This window comes from Paramormyrops kingsleyae, chromosome 1 (genome assembly GCF_048594095.1).
Source record: "Paramormyrops kingsleyae isolate MSU_618 chromosome 1, PKINGS_0.4, whole genome shotgun sequence".
Taxonomy (NCBI): Eukaryota; Metazoa; Chordata; class Actinopteri; order Osteoglossiformes; family Mormyridae; genus Paramormyrops; species Paramormyrops kingsleyae.
The window spans coordinates 22,246,570-22,265,042 of NC_132797.1; the positions used below are offsets into that span (position 1 = coordinate 22,246,570).

General features: G+C 48.0%; 1 protein-coding gene and 1 long non-coding RNA gene across 25 annotated transcripts in view; both read left to right on the forward strand.

The window, feature by feature from the left end:
* The window catches only part of scrib (scribble planar cell polarity protein), an 82,020-nt gene that overhangs the window by 3,362 nt on the left and 60,185 nt on the right, over window positions 1–18,473 (forward strand). The gene's annotated exons all lie outside the window — the stretch shown is intronic.
* Window positions 12,899–14,723, forward strand: LOC140578664 (uncharacterized). The gene is made up of 2 exons (XR_011982936.1): window positions 12,899–13,142; window positions 13,539–14,723. It is a non-coding gene; the product is annotated as an uncharacterized lncRNA (long non-coding RNA).

Below are 18,473 nucleotides of genomic sequence, written 5' to 3' on the forward strand. Positions count from 1 at the left end.
CATACGGAGTATAATGCAGTGTGCTGGAAGTCGGCTGACCCTCGTTTCCAGTGAAAATGGGGCACTAATTAAGACGTATGTCAGCCTGTAGGAGGCCAAACTTCTGCTCGAAAGGATAACATTTGCGATTTGCGTAATCTGAGCTCAGCCAGAATGTATTGTGACTTGGGTGGGGGTGGTTGACAGAATGTCACATAGATGACATGGGCACTGAGCAGTTACCAAAGACGGCCGGGTAGCTGGACTCCCCGCTGGTGTCTCAAAGCTCTCCAGTCCCTGTTGCTTCTCCTCATTCATTCCGATAACAGTATATCTCAGGCGATGGCATTAAGCTGGGTCTTCTCGGGGGTTCATGTGTTCTGCTGGTGCCTTAATGCTAATCCAGGGTCTCCTGTCCCTCACCTTAAACGTTTGTTTTGGTAACTGTGTGCCTTCTCAGTGACTCATGCTCCTGGGGTCTGCTGGATTGCACCATGCAATGTGAGTGGAGCCTTGCTAGTGAGATATACATCAAAGTGGTGCGTTATAGTCTTTGCTTTATTTAGAACTTAGGAAACCGCTATTTTGGTTTTGCTTCAGTTACGGATTCAGTTTGAACTCTAGCCCCTCGCACCTATTTCCTCCAGACGTCCTTCAGACCTTTTAAAACTGTGGCAAAATGGTAGACACTGTACGATCACACCTCCAAGGTTGCGGGTTTGAATACTACTCTCGACTCTGCATGTGGAGTTTGCTGGCTGGGTGAAGTGGTGCGTGTGTGATCCAGAGGACTGCCAGTGTGTCGCCTGACTCGTGCCCTGTGCTTCCTGGCAAAGGCTCCATGCTCACTGTGCCCAGATACTGGATAAGTGGCGTGTCAGATGGTTGGATGGTTCAGGCTGTTTCCAGACTTTGGGACCCTATCACTCAGGCTATTGACAGCTTTCATCAAAGAGATAACCAGCAAAACATCACCACTTCTCAAAGTACAGACTGAGAGTGCATGTTCCGGAGTTATGGTGAAAAATAAAGGCATAACAATGCCCCCTTGTAGTCATGAAATAAGTAGTTCTTGTCAAGAGGCCAGTGTTCCAGCGGCTGTTTGTTTACAGAGGAACTCTGTGGAGATACAGCTCTGTTCCTGCTGTAAGGGCACCAGTTAATCTGTGCTGTTCCTCATCGTCCCGTTAGAGCAACTGTTGAGTAATTTTCCACAGACCAAAAGCCTGGTTGTGTTGGTAACAGAAACAAGCTGTTCCAGGGTTTAATTAAGACGCCGGTCCGAAATGCGGATTTGTTCCTGAACCTAACGGGACGACCTCAGAGGCCTGGAGAAGGTTGTTTTTCAGGTTGAAATTAATTGCATAGTAAGTGTATGCCCTATGATTGCTTACAGGGCGGTCTCCTGCATTTAATGGGTTTTACTGCTTCCGGAAACTGCCGTGGGGGACTTTTTTCTTTCTTTCTTTGTGGTGGTGTATGTTTAAATCCTCTGACAGTCCCTTTTGAAGCCCTGACAGGTTACAGTGCGGCTCATCCACAGCACGCGCCGCACCTTTCCCACTGCTCTGTGTATCGGATGTCCCTGTCTGTGCTCCCTTTCCTTCAGGGTATATCCAAGCACCTTCTAGTGTTCCAGGCCAAAATCCAGGGACACTCCCTCCCTAAGCGGGGGTTCCTGTTAGAGCACATGTTTCTCAACCCAGCCCTCTGGGACCCCCAGACAGAACACACTTTTGCTCCCTCCCAGCAGACCTCAACCAAACAAACAAGAACAAACCAAATGTTCAAGAGCATCGAATACCCGGTTTAGGCGTCCTGGGAGTGGCAAAAATGTGGACTGTCTGGGGGTAGCTGAGGACTGGGTTGAGAAACACTCAGTTGGAATAAAGGTGGGGGTAGCCCCAGTGCCTCAAAGTTAATGCCCCCCAGGAAATGCCAGCAAAATTAGTTCCTTGGCATTGAGTGAATTGTGTGTCTGATGCCAGCGATGTGCAGCTGAGTCTTATGGTGTGTTCACTCATCCCTCGGGAATCATGTGATGGTGAAAAATTCCTCTCCCCTGAATTGAAGAAAGTCCCCTCCTCTTACTCACCCAACCTGGAACTGAGTCTCCCATTCGTAAGGTCCACGTGTATTAAGTCATCCATTTGGTTAATATTTTACATTGTTAGTTTGTTGTGCAGGATCTGAAGCTGCACCTCCCAGTTTCTCAGTGGAGGTTATGATCTTTTCTCAAACCTTGTGTGGAATGCGCACTGTGACACATCAGTTGAAATGTATGAAACAATTCTGGCTTGTATCTTTTGTTTAATTACCTCTGTGACACTGTTCCTGTGACTGGAAGGCTGCTGGCTTGAGTTTGGGCCTCAGCAAAATAGTCAGTTGGGCCCTTGAGCAAGGCCCTTAACCCCCTCCCCCAAATGGTCCAGGCGTGCCAGATAAGTGGCCTGACCCTGTGCTTGGACTGTGCAAATTGCAAATGAATGATCATTTCTCTCTTCTATAGCTGTGCAGGCTGGGTTCAGAGCTTTAAATATCAGTCGTGTTCTTTATCCAGGCTTCCAGGAGAATGTGGTTCTGTGTTGCTCAACACTGTAATATGTATATTTTTCCCCCTTTTTTTTTTTAGGATACTAGCCTAATAATGACACAGACAGCAGTAGGATGGCCATGCCTTGCATGTCTGTTTGTGTGGGTTGTTTTAATGCCAGTGATCCATCACCTGGCTGAACACACCCACCTGCTCCTTTAATACAGGCTTGTAAACCGTAACCGGTGCCCTGTTGCCTTGTAAGGTTAGGCGTGGCGTTTGTGCTGCCAAGCAGAGCGATGTGCCGCACTGTCTGTGTTTGTCGGCTCTCGTTATCTTAAGTTGCTTTCACTGCTACACACCGTCCCTGGCAGGCTGTGAGTGTCAGCCTTTGGGAGGGGGGGGCTGGTTTCCAGGTGTGGGTCTCTCATCGGGGTGGGATCTGCAGCAGTTTTTTTTTTTTTGGTGGCGTTATCGTACACTAAATGTAGAGAATACGAGAGAGAATGAGTCATTGAATGTGTTATGAATGGCCCATTTTAATCATTAGTCATAATGCTTTATTGTAATACCAAACAAAGATACATTTTAAAAAGTCACTATTTTTTTAGCAGTTTTCATAATATGGGGTATGCCCTTCATTTGCATCACCGGTTTAATAACACAAGTCAAATACTGATATGTTTGTTCATCATAAATGAGTCGTGACACATCTTTTATCTAAAGTAGCGACTATAGTTGGTCAGGATTTGTTAATGGTTTTTGCTTCAGTTATTACTAAGTATTGGTGCCCCCTTGAGTAAAGTTTTACCAGTTAGGTTTTTATTCAGTTTTCCAGTTGTAATATCTTTCAACAAAAGCAAGCATCACCCCTTGGTGTTCCAGATTTCTTTATGGGCAAATTTTATTAATATGTCCATGCTTGTGTAAGCACTTTACATTTTAGAGCCTAGCTGTCTTGCTTGCTGTAACTGGTGCCTATGAGTCCAGCACAGTGCAGTTATTAATACGTTTCTCGCAAAAGTCCTTGTCCCCCCCCCCCCCCCATCCATGTCCCTTCTGGGACTCCACAGAAAAATTGAGGGTGAAATTGACCAATATTTTAGCTGAAGGTTAGTCATTGCATTTCACTGGTTAATTTCACTGTGATTTGTGAAAGAAACATCAGTAAGGCGTAGGTTGGGAGAAGGAATAAGAGATTCTTTGTTTAGTTTCTGGGCAGTTTAGATATGATGGGTTGAATCTGAAGCGTTTCTACACTTTTCTCCAGCCCATACTTTTAGTCATATGAGTGATCTCTGGTGCTGCTCCTTCCCTCGGCAGTCTGTGCCGGATGAGTGGCTGGAAGTTGTCTGGAAGTGCATATAATGCGAAGGATTCTCCTCTCCTCTCTCTTGTCAGCTCATTGGGTTTGTTTCGCTACTTCCTGTGTTTACGGGGAAGCGGAATGGAGCCGCAGTGTTTCCCATGCCGGCCGGCCAGCTAATTGCAGCTCGCCTTCTCTCACGCCCGTCCGGTTCAGCTGGTGGCCCTTCTGACCAGGGGAGGGGGACCCTCAGAGAAGCTTAGCGCTCTGGGTTTGGCATGTGGGGGAGGGGGGGTACAGTGCCGGCCCGTTGCTGGACACACTCTCGCGTCAGACCGGGCGTGGGAGGGGGATCCGGTCACCCTATAGCTCTGGGGCATCTCGCGTTGCTAAGAGGCCCCGGCTCACGGTTGTTAATTTAGTCATTTGACTGGTGCATGATACATGCTGTGGGATTTTTTTATCTGTAGTTTACCAAGGCATGTCTCAGAAATGTAGCTAATATAAAGCCTGAAAGACCTCCTGGGCAGTAGCATAGATCCAAAATGGAGGAGAATTTCTCGCCTCTTCATGCCCCCGTGCATAAAAAGCAGCAGACGCTCCTCTACTTACGAATGAGATACGTTCTGAACAGCCGTTCGTAACTTGAAATGTTTGTCGTTATTCAACATCATTTTGAGAGTATTCGCATGGACGCGGGGAGTCCGCACGCTACGCTGCTGCGAGCTGGGAGTAGCGGCCAGAAGTTGTACTAGGCAGAATTGGCACGCAGAAATTTTTTATGTTGCAGACGGGAGCCCAATTAACACAATTTGGACTTAGTCCTCTTCGTTTGTATGTCTGAAATTTCGTAAGTAGAGGAGCATCTGTATAGGTTTTCAATTCAGTTTATACAGCTGCTCGAAAGCACTTGACGAGTATTTGCAGTCTGTTACTATGTCCATTCATCCATCCATCCATCCATCCTCTATACCTCCTTCTCCACTGCGGGGGGTCTGGAGCCTATCCTGGAACCTACAGGTACAAGACAGGGAATAACTACTGTTTATATATGCTACACATTGTTGGGTGAAACAGGAGAAAGGGAAGAGGGAAATAGAGTAAATGTTTCATTTGATTTTTTTTGATGGCCAGGTCTTCATGTTGATGCCACATTTATTACTGCTGTGTTTCATGGGAGGTTGTACCTCCTGTCCTGGCACTATGATCCTCGTTTGTGCAGCGCTGCCATTTAAAGGTCCATCTAATCAGTTGTTTGGTTTGTTCTTTGTTTGTTTTTTGTTTGTTTTATACTTGTTTGGTTCAGGTCTGTTGGGAGGGAGCAAAACGGACTGCCAGGGGTTCCCTGAGGAATAGACTGATTACAGCATCATGAATTCAGGCATCCCCCTTACTGTGGTCTTCCTAGCGGCCCTCTGGAAATCCAAGGATTTGCTGCATTCAAAATGGTCCCCACGTCCTGATTTCTCTCTTAAACTGTCCGCTCTATCAGCATGGCAGCCCTGCCTGCCTTGAATGACGGGGGTTGAGTACCCTGGCATGGATGGGGGAGGGAGGAGGAATGTCGCCTTACCCGCTGTCGTGAACCTGCTCTTCTGCCAGAGGCTGTTTTCTGAAGCTGAGCTGTCTCCCCCCTCCCCCCATATTGCGAATACTTTGGTTTGCCTGCGGTCTGCGATGCTGCCAGTTTCCCACGCCAGTCAGCCCGGCCCAGACTCCCAGGGATATGGGGGTGGGGGACACAGGAGCTCTGACCACAGGCTGTCCTGCTTTGCCTGCGCTCTTTAACGCTAATGAGGCATGTGGCATCTCAAAACTGGCTCTTGGTTCCCCCCATGTCTGGTATGGATGTAGGTACATTTCCTGAGATCGGTGCCCTTGTGCCATCGTGGTGAGCCTGCGTTAACACGTCGACCAATGGCTGGGATCCATGCCCATCTGTGCTCACAAGACTGATTTGTCACGTGGCCCAAGAACAGAACGCATTCTGCATGTGATGTCAGACCCAAGCTTATCAATATCAGCCGACATTCTTTAATAATTGCCCAGTATTGTCTGCCGATACTTACATTTTATTAGCGTTAAAGGTCTGTCGTACCAGATATAAAGACACAACGGTTAAAATAATGGACGTGATTGCGTTGGAAGATCAGCCATTTTCCGTTTGACGCCAGTTTGACTATGAGTCAAAAACGTTCAGCAGGATGGAGCACATGGACTTTAGGTCCAGACGTTCTAAACCTTGTGAGGGGGGGGCAAATTTGCTGTATGTGCTTCTGCCCATGTGTCCCTGTGTCCAGAGCCTTCTCGTGAACAGGAAGACAAAATAATGGGTACGGCAGAATGCACTGCTGTGCCCACTGTGTCTGCCATGTTGTTCCTGTATGCTGCGGCGAGGTGGGGGTAAGATCCTCGCACTCACCTAGAAGTACCCTTCACCGCACTGGGGATCAGGTCTGAATGGCAGTGGGGCTCTGATGCCTTCCGATACGTCCCAAAAGGGGCTTATCACACCCTCCAAGTTCTCCACATTGCTCTCCTTTCATACTCCCCTCATACCCATTTTTGTTTTATAATTTCTTTTGCTTAAATATTTAAATGCTTTTTAAAAATGTGTTTGTAATGTCTAACGGGCTCTAGTTCCTGTGGTAAGTGTTTGGCATCCCATGGTGCTTAGGCTCGGAGATGATCAGGTCCTGTTTGGATATAGGTTTATAAGGGGTCATAAAAGACCAGTGAAGCCCAGCAGTTTGTTTCTCTTGTCAGATGAAGTGGCCCCCGCATGCCTGTGCTAGAGCGGCTGCATGTGTTTGGTCAGCAGATCTGGCTCCTGTCCAGGAGGCTTTCGACACAGCCCAGTTGGCCCAATTGCTCCATCGATGGGCGGGGTCGAGTCCTTGCAAGCAGCCAATGGGAGTGCGAGAGGGTCGGCATTTCGGTGTGCTGTGATATGGGAGTAACAGCGGGGCGGGGCGGGGTGGGGGAGTGGTGGTGAATATGAGCCTGTGTTTGTGTGTCGGCAGTGGGCGGGGGGGGTGTGTTGATAAGAATTGCTGATATGACTTTCTAGCAGTGCTGGTAATTGGACCTGTTGATTACAAAAGGACGTCATTTCCATGAAGTGTTGCTGTTGCCTTCGTGAGCCGGATCCCTGGTGTGTCGGCCCTGTTTTCTCCTCTGTCATGTGGCTGCCTGGGAGATGGTGCGCCCTGGAGGAGCCGAACGTAGCCTCCCCATCGCGTGCAGGACCCCCCCCCCCCCCCCGTGAGAGCCCTGTGTGCCCACCTGTCCCCTGCCTCACATGCATGAACCCCCTGCGAGTGGCTCGGGAGAGGCGATGTCTCTGATTAGCTGGGAAGGCTTGCCTGTAAGTTTTTGTTTACAGTCTCAGTCAGTCCTGACATGAGCCCCCTGAGAGCAGGGCCCCCGCCGGCAGCGGTCTGCCTGTGACACTGCGATAATGGGGGTGTCTTCTGAGCTCTGCGCGAGCCATCGCCTTTGGGGGAAAAGACTCTCACTGTCCATTTTGGTTTTGTAGATTGCCCCCCCCCCCCCCCATGAAGTCTCCTTCTTATGCCCTCCAACATTTAAATCTATTTAAGTCTTCCCCAAATCTTTAGTTTCAATTACCATTTGTGTCTTGATGGAGACTTTACTCAGGATTTCTATAGGCCATGGGTACTTAAAGCTATCGAATAACCCCCCCTGTCAGCGAAATCTACCAAGGATGACCCCAAACCCCCTGACTAATTTTATCGGGGGCAGTTGACCTTGGCTTGTAACTGATGGAATTTGGACCTTGGGGGGAAATAATTCAGTGCCCCTGCTTTAGGCTGCCTGTCTGCATCTGTTTTTCTGTAATTGCCGATGGCTCGTAGGTTATCCACTGAACCACCTTGGGCAGCAGCAGAGGCCTGTGGCTCATCCCACAGCCTCACCGGTGGGACCCAGGCCTCAGCCCATATCCCGTCTCATTGATCTCTGTCCAGCTCCTTTTTGCTGAGAAAATCATCCCCATAGGACGCTATAGATAAGTGAAACGCAACAATTTTATTGTGTAATGCTATATGATGAGATTATTCAATTGTAATCATTGATGTACTGTCCTGTTTAAAATAAAAAATAAAAAAACGTTCAAAACGTAGCAATGTCATCCTTGCCATACCTGAGAAAATAGCTTGTGTTTGTGCAACATGCTATGTTGTTTTACTGCATGGCATTCTTTCCTCTCAATAACATCTCGACATACTTCCAATGATACTCGGTGTCTCGTTGGCATGTTGAATCGAAAGGTGTGTCTGATGTTAAGGTTCCCGGGGGAAAATTTGTCTTGGGTCCCAAGCCACTGCATTCCATAACATACATTGCATTCAACAGAATCACACCATACAATATACACACCATTTATACGTTATACATTCATACATATACACATACTGTCCTCCAGACTGTAATAAAACCTATAAATAGATCCACTAATAGTAAACAATAAAAAAAAAGTTAAGACCTAACAAAGACCTACTGTAATTTGTTCTTATTTAGCATCTTAATGGCAGATGGATTTAATGTTCTTGTATCTATTCAGTCTACAATTTGTCAGGTTGCTATAAGAACAGATAGGGGTCACAGCAGTGAGCTTAGGAATCTGCCTGCCTTCCTCATCTCCCTGTCCAGTGATAACACACACCAGTCCATGCCGGGTTTACCTTTGGAGTCATTGTCGAAGCATTTTTAGATTTTACTCTTTTTCTCCTAACATTAGTTGATTGCATGCAACAATAAAGGTAGTCTGCTCAGGTGAGGTGGTCATTAAAGCAATGGGTGGGATTATGAGCTGTAAGTCACAGGCAGGTCTGCTTTTGTTGGTACCACTGGCATCCATCGTTAAGCGATGATCTCGTAATGAATAATTTCACATGATGTCTTGGTGCGATACAGACAAGTTTATTAAGTTATTCCCGTCTGACTTCTTGGTCTCAACAAATCCAGCACTAAGCAGGATTCATTGTTTACATAGACCTTCCTTCTCCGGGGGTTTAGACAAGGCGGTGTTGGCGCTCCCCAGTGATTTCTGAGCAGGAAATGTAGATCAGCCTTATTCACCGCAATTGCGGGCCCAGGTCCCCGCAGTCTTTCCATTCATTAATGCCATGCCTTGTGCCAGTTTTTCAGCAGAGTCTACTCTTCCTGTGAAAGAGCACATGGGGAGGTTCAGGGCCCTTTGAATCCTACCAGTTATGTTACTGTTAAGCCACCAAGTGTCTCTTTAAGTGGAAAACGCTCTTCGGTTTCCCACAACATTTTGGCACATTAGCGTTCTGATTAGAACTAGCGCTTGGAGTTACCCGTCATTCAGTCCACCGTGTTCGGCTCTAAATCGGATCTGCTGCGTTCATGGAGCATTGTCACCTAACCAGGTTCGAAATGGCAGGCAGCTGAGTCTGTCCGGGGGCAAGAGTATGAAAATGTGCAAAGCGCTTCACGGCATCCTGGCATGTGCTTTTAGGGTTAGCGTGTCAACACTCTTTGCCATGTGTTACAGGATATCTTAATCCATCAACTGCCACTGTGGCCATGTCACTTGTGAGTGGATGTTGTTCTCCTTGACCTCCCGATGAACCCACTCATCCCGTTTCCCTGCCCGCCCACACCGAGCTCTTCCTGTTGGGCTGATGGAGATCTGGCTCAGCCATATTTGTGCTGTGAGGTCCTGCATGGCTGGGTTGCCCCTTGTGCCAATCAGCTTGGTCTGCTCTGTCCCACTGAGCTCTTCTTTTGCCCCAGTGTCCTTCAGGAGTCTTTGCCATTGCCAGCCATTTGTTTTGCATGGTTGGCACCGGCAAGCAGCAGTAGGGTATCCTACTGGTGGGTGGTAGAAATGGAGATGAGGTGTTGAGACAGTAAAGGGCAGAGGGCTCATGGGGGAGAGGGTTATGCTAATAGGAAAGTACGTCATCGTACGAAGTAGCCTCTTGTGTGCTGAAGACCTCACGTCCAGGACTTCCATGAGGCCAGGCTGAGGCAACCTTCTTGGCTTTTAGATTATCCCTGTGGTGCCTGTAGAAGTCGAGGGGTTCTAGACTGAGTTTTGTGGTCCCTTTATTAGTGGAAGAATCAGGGTCCCTTTATGAGCAGAAGAAACTGTCACTTTATTAGAAGAATGTCTGTATATCTGTAAATACTTTAGAGGAAGGAAGAATCGAGGTTCCTTTAGGGGAGCTGGAAGAAGCCCGAACAGAACCCTGACGCTTAAAGGGTCTTCAGCATGGTCACGGTCATCTCATACCCCTGCTGATAACTCATTCATTTTTAATTTGCAGGATTTGTTCAGTTTTAAATTTTGTACAGTTAAGAGCAAAGTTTGATTCTTTGTATTTGAAATTCAGTCTCAATTCTGTCATCCAAGCGCAAATACCATGTCATCTGACTTGGACATTAAGTTCCACTTTGAGTGAGAAATTGCATCAATGGATCCGTCTCTCCCTGCCTTTGCTACTGATTCCCTAATATATTTGTGGTTCATAACCATTAGCACTGAAGTGGTCTGACGTCAGCTGGGCCTGGGATAAATGACCCTGAACTCGATGGGACATTGTGGCTTTAGAGTAGTTAGAGCTAATTTTGAGCAAATAGTTTTTTTAAGCATGCAAAATGAAATCAGCTTTGATTTTTTTCAGATATCCACTTTATTGAAGTCTTGTGCTTATTTTTATCACGGGTGACCCAATGTGTCCTTTTCCAGAATGATGTTTCATTCTAACAACTCCCTGTTGCGTTTGAATTGGGGGATCACCGTTGATGGACGACCAGCCATTAGCGGTGACCGACCAACTGCAAAACCGGCTCAGGAGGTTCAAGCTCAGCATTTTCAGAATAGCAGCCGCAGATCGTCACGAGGGCCAGTGGTGGTTTTGTGGGATGTGACTCCGCCCAAAGGCAGGGGCCAAGGACTCTTATTTCATTGCGTGTAGGTCAGGTCGATGCTTGCCTTAGTCACGGTCCTTCCCTTCTGGGAGGATATATGGAGGTCTCATGCTGCGTCGTTATTTGCTAATGTGCTGTCCATCATTTGGTCTCTCTGGGAACTGTCTTGATATGCCGCTGGTCACCTCGGAGATGGCTGGTTACCCAGCAGCAAGAGGGGGGGAGGAGTTAAGGAAGAGTCTGTTGCTGCCATCCTAGGGCAGGATGGAGACCACGTGCTTTGAGTGACCAGTAATACAAACGTTCTTTGTTGGTTACTGGGTTGTGAGGAAGTGTTTGTACTTGATCTGTGTTTGTCCTTGACCAAGCAGTGGTTTTATTGATCCTTGCGTTTCCCTTTCTCATTTCCCGTAACGGTTTCAGGTCAGGACATTTTGATACCTGTAGTGTGATTAAACGTTTAAATGTTTTTTAATTTCCTGAAGATTAAGGGGGGGGGGGTGTTAATTAGATCTATTGATGAGTCTGGGGATGGCATGCTCACGGTATTCACACCCTGGCATGACCCAAGTGGTTCATTCCTCCATGCCTTAGGTGCAGTGGCCAGATCCTGACAATTAGTTTGTATGGCTACTCACTTCCTGTTTCCTGTGTATACAGAGCTGCTTTGCTTCGTCTTCCTGTTTTAGTCTCTGTTCAGGAGCATGGATATGGAGAGATATTGAATGTGTACAGTGTACAGTGAAATAAACCACTGATGTCTTAAGTATAAAAAGGAATCATTTAGGCTAATGTTTTTCCTTTTTTTTGGCCGCAGAGCAGTGCTGGTAGCTCATGCGGGGGCCCTGTCATCTGCAGGTGTTCCATCCCAGACATCCTGTCTTGTTTGACAGTGTAACTAACAAATCTTGGTGATGAGAGCAGCCAGTGGGTTGTTGTGGACTAAGGGGGGTAGATCCCATGTTTTCCGCTTGATATGACCGGGACAGCTGCAACTTGCCCATTCGTCTCAGCATGTTGCGTGTGCAGTGAGCCGGAGGGGGAAGTTACCTGATTGCAGGGGAGTAAAACAATGCTTTACAAACTTCCTGTGACCCAACTTCAGTAGAGCTCTTGCTGCAATGTGTTACTGTAGCGCCGGCATCATGCCCATCATTGCAAAGTCTGTTCTGTCGTGAATATTGCACTGGTTAGTTCAGGAGGAATGTTTTGGTTTTTTTTTTCTCTCACTTTGCATATCGAAGAAAATTTGGTGATTTATTCTCATGGTTTAACACAAACTATTTCTGTGGATGGCAGTGCTTTGGCCCAGCCCTGTTCTCTTCTGCTCTCATTTTCATGCCATGAACGCCCTGCTGCTAAAGAGCCGCCTTAACCCTGCAGTGACAGGAGCACAGGATGATTTTAGTGAAGGCTTGTGAAAATCTCACGTGCCATCTGTGATATGAGCATGTCTGCAGGATGATGGAGTCAGTCTCTCTCCGTTCTCGAAACTGGAGATGAAATCGTTTTGGCTCCTATAGGAGGAAGAAGCGGTTTGAGTGGTTTGGTTGTGTTCACCGCGTCACACGTGGATATGCGTCATGCACATGGCTGACTCTGAAATGCTTGGAGATGTTCTGCTCAGATTTGGGTTTATCGGTCACGCCGTAATTTTGTGGTCGCATCCTCTCCCTGACATACCAGGAATCTGGCCAAGCCTTTCCATTGGCCGTCGGTTCACTGTCTCAGACGGCTCTGACGTGTGAGAACTGGACGCTGCTGGCGGGAATATGGTCCAGCGGGTGCCGGGTGCCACACAAAAGCACAGCTTGGGCGCTTTCGGCATCCATTCATGCAAGTGGGCGTTGTACCGGAAAGCGGTCAGTTCCCAGTAGGACATAAGCTTGAGAGAGTCTGGGCTTCAGCAAATGAAAAGGACACTGTGCATGTGGTCAGAAGGTTACCAGTTCAAATCCTGTGGCTGGAAGAGTAATTTAACCGTTGGGCCCTGAGTAAGACCCTCCAGGGGCTGGCTGACTCTGCTTTGCTGGATAAAAGGGGCTGCTAAATAAATTAAATGTTAATGTAAATTTTGTGTAGCGGTTGTGCGTCTGCTCCCTTCCCAGCCGCCACCAGGATCTCCTGACAAACAGGCAGTGGTCCAGGTTGTGAAAGCGAGCTGCATTCCCCCCCCCCAGCTTCTTGGGCAGCCCTGGAACGCGGAGGCCATGATCCTCCTAAGACGGACAAACGGCGCTTTGTCGGCCCCGCCAGCCTTAAATGCCCGGACATTCTGCAGGCTACGACACCGCCTCCTTTTACATACCACTCTGCAACGCTCCGACCCAAAGCCAGGAGACACGGAGCAGCCCTGCTGTTTTCCTCCTGGGATTAGGCCACTTGGAGCAGCTGATTTTGGTATTTAAAAGCTGCTTACATTTTTAAGGAGGTTATCATGGCCTCCTCATCCCCTGCAGATGAAATATTAAATTTATATGGGGCTTGGCACAGATTAAATGTCTTCTGCATGTTAACGGAACTGGGAACTGTTTTTTGTTGTTTTTTTTTTGTTTTTTTTTGGGGGGGGGGGATGCTTTATCTTCCTGCTGTGTCGGGGCACGGGGCACAGTAGTATGCGTGTTTGTTTTCCTGTTTTTCCTGTTAGCAGCTCAGGGAAAGGCTAACCTTATCACGTGAAGCTGCACTGAAGTGTGCATGTATGTGAATGGTACATTCATGTGGTTAAATGCAGCAGTGGATGAAGAGGCCATTTTGGGTGTTCCTTACTGGGACGCGTGCGTCTGCCTTCCCCAGACAGGATACCCTGCACGTGAAACAATGCGAGGAGTGGCCATGTGCCCGGATGTCAGCGGAGGGTCACCATCGCCCCGTCGCATGCTGGATTTGGGCCATCTGTGGAAGAAACATCCAGCTTTTCCCTAAACAATAGGAAGGTGCCTCTGAGCCCCACCCGGCGAGGGGCCTGGCTGTGACAGGGCGGGCTTGCTTCCGGAAATTCCACCGCACTTCAGTGGGGTCTTTATTTCTCACGGACCAAGTGGTTATTGATAGCAGAGCCGTCCCTCTTGCACGGCAAGCGCGAGCACATAAATCCTGGGGGCTTTCATCACAGACATTGTCTTTGGGGCCCCTAGAGGCCCCACACCCTAAATAACCGCTGCCCTCGCATGCAAGTCTCTCGCTGGCACACAGCATGCTGATCTCCAGCCCGCGCTGATCCTCTTTAGTAGTTATAGGGATCCGCGATTCCCTCTCGCTGTTCAGTCTGTCCCCCCACCCCCCCCGCAGGTAGGCTCTTACACTTCGAACACCCACGCTGCTGTTTGTCTTGTAGTACATCCAGCAAGTTGGCTGTTTGAGGGAAAAGTCCCTTGAATTCTTCTCCATGAAGGTAACCAGTAAGTTCTTTTCCAGAGATGAAATAGACTTGTAGATGTGAAGCCAGGGCTGAAATGCCTGCTGCTCCTTGACTTGCCCTCCCTATCCTGCAGCTGGATATTTCACTGGAGCTGATGTAGGACCCCTCCAAGGAGCACTGACTATCCTAAGGTTTGCTGGTTGCAGTTCTGTGAACTGCCTGCTTATATGCCAGACATATTTGTAGAAATATAACAAGTCACTAGTGATCTGCATCTGAGTGTGATTACTATCGCATATAAAGAAGTTTTTGCCATTTACAGACCTGCATGTTATGTCACCTTTGTTAAGTGGCAGCAGTCTATGATCCAGCCAGTAATTTTCCTGTGAAGTCCAGACTCTGGTCAGAGGTCAGATGTGTCAGAAAGTAACCTTCCTTCCACTTCTTTTTCTTAGGGAAAAAATGCTATGCCTATTTCAGGAAAGAGAAGCAAATTTAGCAACAACCATGAGTTTGGGTCAAAGGAAAAGTGTTTGGTGTGCATTATGGAGTTATTGTGTGGTGTTATTCCATGTTAATTTCAAATGGGTGACTAAGAATAAATATGAATAAATTCCAAAGAGCTTTGTTTCGCCTTATTTCAAGCCCTCATCCTATCATACTTACATAAGGCCCAACCTGACTCTCTTGGTTCCCATTAAGGCAATCAGACCCATCCAGTGTCAGACTTTATTGTTCCTGGATGAAAGGATCGAGTGAAATCTGAGCCGGCAGGCTTGCCTCGGAAACACTGGGCTTTCATGGCTCACTATTGGGGGAAGGAGGAGGGGGTCGTGTCATCAGGAGCTTATTTTTCTGTGAGTTTGCCTTGATTCGACTGGCACACTCTGTGCCTGGCCAGGCCAGGAATCGGACATGAAGAAAGTCACTGCAGACTCAATGTTGGGGAAATGTGCGGACTGCGGCAGCCTCGAATAAGGGTTTTGTGGACCCTGTTTGTCAACAGAGCCTGTGAAATTCTGTTTATCCATTCAGTGGTCCACTGCCAAATGTGAGGGAATGCAGGGGATGTTACCAAACTGTGGAGGTCAGGCTTTGAGGACCACCAAAGAGGCACTGGTGGGACACTTCCGCTAGTGGGTCAGCTGTCAAATGGCCGTGTGGTCTCTCTCTCTGTCCTAACGATACTAAAGCCTTTCAGGGTCACATAGTGATTCTGCGGCCAGACTTGGAAATTCACAAATTCCTGACCTGATTAAACTTGTCCTAAGATGGCGATACCAATATTCTGAATTCATGAGCTTGAACACCATCCTCTTTGCATTCATATGAATGAAGCAATGCACTAATTTAATTTTTATTTTTTTTTAATGGTGGAGGTTTTATTAGGAGGAAACTTGTGGGTTTTTAAACTTTCCCCTTAAATTTAGGTGTTGAATAACTCTGGTAATGCCAAGAAAGGTTAACTACTAAAGCAAGGTCTTGATTTAACCCATAAAGTGGAGTGAACACCAGCCCTCCCCCCCCCCCCCCCCCCCCCCCCCCCAAGCCCTTGAGGCCTAGGGTAATAAAATGTAAATGGTTGCCTATAAAAGAGTACTAACTGTAGGGAAAGTGTGTTTAGACTCTGGGGGGTGGTGGGGGGCACACAAGCAGCCCACCCTAAATGTAGAGAGAACATCACGACTAAGTACGGTGGGACAGTGTGGAGGTCCAAGGCCGGTTTCTTACAGTTGGCCAGTCATAAAGACCTTGGCTTGGAGAATGGCCATGCTTAGGAGGTCATTGGAGTGTGGCGTTTCACCATCAAGGAACCAACATCTCGGACATTTCTTGTGTTGGTTCAAATCTTGTAATTAACTGGGGCTGTGTCCCAGGATGTGCTGCTGGTCTTGGCTGTGATGAGTGATCCTTTACCACACACCAGTTTACCGAGAGCTTACCCCTCCTAAAAGTCTGCTTTATTATGCGTGTGCCTCTCCTAGTTTAGGGTTTCAGTTTTTTTTATTTGTAGTTTGCCCATTCATAAGAGTGCTTCTGATTTGTCTCCGCACACAGACGGGGACTATGAACGGTGTGTTAGGGATATAGGGAAGGTCTGTTACGGGTATGCAAAGCTTGTCTACTTGAACAGTCAGGTCTTCCTGGTGAGCAGCCAGGCTTGTAACTTAGGTGCTGACCCACTTGCAAGGTGCTGCTAATCTGCTCTGTTGACATCAGCAGTCTGGGTACTCTGGCTCATCATTCCGCAGCCCCATCGTGCTTATTTGGGCTTGCTGTCATCTCGGTGTCATGGCTGCGCTAACGATGACCTTCGTCAGCAGTTCACATCGGCGTAGAGAATTTGCTGTGTTAGCCAAGCTAACCGCTCGCTGCGATTTAGCTTAATTTTGAGGCAGGCAGATCCAAAAACAAAGCTGTGTTCTGTACAGGATACATGAAGGTTTTTGTTATTAATGGCTTTGAGTTGTCAACCGTGTTGTCTGTAGAGGCACAGGGTGAGATTAATTACCTCACATGGGAGGGACCACACTCAAAATAGGGGCCTAGGGAACAATGGTGAGGCCAGCATCTTCCAGCATTTTTTTTAAACCATATAATAAAAGTCTTATTGTTTGTATGCATATTGAGTGGATAGAACTAGACATACACGTCCCACACGTGGCTAATTCATTAATTTCTCTGCATAAATTCCTAAGACATGACACTGTTGAGAGGAGTGTTGATGACGATTAATTAAAACCAAACCTAATATAACGGTGAGATTGTTAATTTGGGAAACATTGTATAAATGTTGACTTGCTCCTTGGAAAGTGATTAACTTCCTATTGAGTTTGTTCTTAACTTAATTTGGGCGGCTGGCAATGGTGGAGTGTGGCCCCATTCACTGTAGCAGACAGGCTGAGGGTGGAACGAGGGACAGAGATGAACCCCCCACCCCCCCAAACCAGGCCTGATTATGAGAAGCCTGGCCCCTCCTGGGCTGCATGGTGCTGCGTGTGCATCTGCTGGCCCATCACGTGCAGCACTGCCCCCCGAACACACGGACACCATGCTGAGCTCACAAGCCAACCAGCCGGCTTCTCGAGTGCACAGGTGGTCCGGTGGGTTGAAAAGAGAGAGAGAGAGAGGCTCAGACTGGACCACGGAGGCTCCGCGAGTGGTGGCCCCATCTGTGTGGGCCTCGTAGAACCGGCCTAAACCGGTTCAACTGGGCACCCTCCAGCAAGCCCCTATGGCATTCGCATCACCCCTCCCCCCCACCCCCCAAAGTGCTCCTCTGTGTTTTACCATGTCGCCCAGTTTACAGAGCACTACCTGTTCTGCATTCAAAACAGTCCACTTTTCTGTGCCCTCGGAAATCCTACCCCAAACCAGATCCCCCCCCCCCCACCCCTTTGGTGACTGTGCTCAGTTAGAGGCTCAGCTTTTGTGACTCTGCTTAGTCAGTAAGGCGCAGTGGCTGTGGATGTGCTGGTTGGCATAGCATGCAACCTACAGCCTCTGAGCTTCCCCATTGTCCCCATTGCTGATCAGACAGCCAGTTCCTGTTCCGCCTCCTCTGTTTACACTCTGGACCTGAGGCTGTTAGTCAAAAATATTGTGTGCCGCTTTAAGTGACTCTCCATAATTGAGCATGCTTTGAAAGTGGGCTTATCGTAATGGGAGTGTATTTGAGGTGAACCTTTTTTTCCCTTGTTCATTCACTGTATCAACTGGATGGTGAATGGGGTTGGGGGGGGGGAGTCAACCTTAACACCATGGATTGGAAATGCATTAAAAATAGAAAATCTTTTTTTTTTCTTAGTGTGAAGCAGTCAGAGATGTTGAAGAGAAGAGTGTGTGTGACTTGCCCCCAGACCCTTAAGTGTAAACCCACCCCCATTCATGGGAGGCTCAGTGGGGATGGGTGCAGGACAATAGGCCACAGAGTCCACCAGCATGACGTAATGCCGCAACCATGGGCTTTGGTTGGTAACCTTTGCTTCTGCCGACCTGCATGAATAAACCCCCCACCCCCTATCTCTCGATCATATGCTCCCTCCCCCCCCAATTTGAGCCCCATAGTTTCTCCTTTTCTCAGATGCCTTTCCACTTCTTTTCTCACTGTTCTGTTGACTCTTCCCTCATTCTCTTGTATTCCTTTCCTGTTATTGCCTCCCCCCTCCATAGCCCCGCTTCTCCCCGCCCCTGTCATTGTCGTCATTACTCGTCCACCCCTCCTCCCACTCCCTTTCTCCACTCTGCCCTTCTTCCTTCGGAGTTTAATGGAGAGGTTGCGTGGCCTCGACTAGGGGCCAGCAGGATGGTCTAGTGTCGGTCTTGCTTGACTGACAGCCTGGTATTGGGCTCTATGCCAACCAGCTTTG